We start from the raw sequence: 1,857 nt of genomic DNA on the forward strand, positions 1-1,857 counted from the left end.
GGATGTATGAAGGGAAGGGCTGTTTGCTCAGGTGGCCCTGTGTGATTCTGTCAGTCCAGTGTGCTGCCTACTCAGCAGAGAATCTGCTTCCAGACGGATGCTGGGGGAGAAAGTCTGGCGATAAGAAGGGCTGTACCTGCTGTGTGTCCCGGCCACTGGGTGGGTTGTCTATTTCCAGGGCCTGGGGGCAGCTCTCCTTGACTTGACCCAGATAAGTGCCAGACATGGGAGCACAGTTGCAAGATCAACAGGTCTGCTTCTTGTGTGGAATTTTCCTGCTCAAAAAAAAAAAAGGAAGGTGCAGGAAAACAACAGCTTCCTATGACCTCATTCTGCTTAAAATTCCTGGATATGTCTCTGTTTCCCTTCTGTTTCCAGACTTTTTCTTACTTACTTTTATACTAAATTCAGCTTCTCTTAAAAGGAAACAAATATCAGCTTTATAAAGAAGTGGCATTAATTTTTTTTCCAGAACATTTTGAACTATAGAGCTCAGTTATCTTATTTAATTGATCCCTGATTAAATTTTTTCCCCTAATGGTCAACCTTTTATGACAAGGTGGTTCATATACTTTCTGCATTAGATTCAGAGGACATATTCACTAAATGCAGCCATTGATTTATCAAAGCTATTTACTGAGTATATACTATGTGACAGGTGTTATGTTAGATTTTGATTGGTGGTCCTCTCCCCACACCTTCTGAATTAATATCTCTGGAGAAAATTCTAGGAATCCTCTTTTTTTTTTTTTAACTTAATTTTTTTATTGAAGGATAACTGCTTTACAGAGTTTTGTTGTTTTCTGTCAAACCTCAGCATGACTCAGCCATAGGTGTACACATATCCCCTCCCTTTTGAACCTCCCTCCCATCTCCCTCCCTACCCCACCCCTCTAGGTTGATACAGAGGCCCTGTTTGAGTTCAGGAATCCTCATTTTTTAACAAGTTTCCAGAGAAATGTTATGCCCTCAGTGCTTTGAAAACCACTATCCTTTATTATAAACTCTTCAAATATAAAGCTTGGGGTTTTATGTAACTTTGTTTCTAGCCTCTCACAGATTGCCTGGCAGGATAGTGTTCATGTGTGAAGGTGAAGTGAAGTCGCTCAGTCGTGTCCGACTCTTAGCAACCCTATGGACTACAGCCCACCAGGCCCTCCGTCCATGGGATTTTCCAGGCAAGAGTACTGGAGTGGGGTGCCATTGCCTTCTCTGTTAACAGCAGCTAGGCATATTATATTTACTTGGAGCTGGTATACTTGGTGATAGCCTTAGTGCCCTCGGACACGGCGTGCTTGGTCAGCTCCCCAGGTAGCAGCAAGCGCACGGCGGTATGGATCTCCCTGGATGTGATAGTCGAGCGCTTGTTGTAATGCGCCAGCGTGATGCCTCGCCAGCGATGCGCTCGAAAATGTCGTTGACGAAGGAGTTCATGATTCCCATGGCCTTGGACGAGATGCCGGTGTCCGGATGGACTTGCTTCAGCATCTTGTACATGTACACGGAGTAGCTCTCCTTGCGGCTGTGCTTGCGCTTCTTGCCATCCTTCTTCTGGGCCTTGGTCACAGCTTTTTTAGAGCCCTTTCTAGGGGCAGGAGCAGACTTAGCCAGTTCAGGCATGTCTAAAATGACAACACCCAACAACACAGAAAGATCTTGAAAAGTGTTGATGTGTGGTTGGTTACAATTCAGCGAGGAAACAAATTTCCAAACTCACTGCTTAGAGTGATAAAGGAAGATCAAACCTATCATTTATTAAAAAAAATAAAAATTATTTAGCTGGACTGGGTCTTAGTTGCGGCACTCCAGATCTTTAGTTATGGCATGTGGGATAGTTAGTTGCAGCATGCAGGATAT

General features: G+C 44.1%; 1 pseudogene; it reads right to left on the bottom strand.

Annotated features, from left to right (window-relative positions):
- Nucleotides 1–1,240: 1,240 nt before the first annotated feature.
- Nucleotides 1,241–1,620, bottom strand: LOC129641756 (histone H2B type 1-L-like; annotated as a pseudogene).
- Nucleotides 1,621–1,857: the final 237 nt, after the last annotated feature.

This window comes from Bubalus kerabau, chromosome 1, assembly GCF_029407905.1.
Source record: "Bubalus kerabau isolate K-KA32 ecotype Philippines breed swamp buffalo chromosome 1, PCC_UOA_SB_1v2, whole genome shotgun sequence".
In the NCBI taxonomy this organism is placed as follows: domain Eukaryota; kingdom Metazoa; phylum Chordata; class Mammalia; order Artiodactyla; family Bovidae; genus Bubalus; species Bubalus kerabau.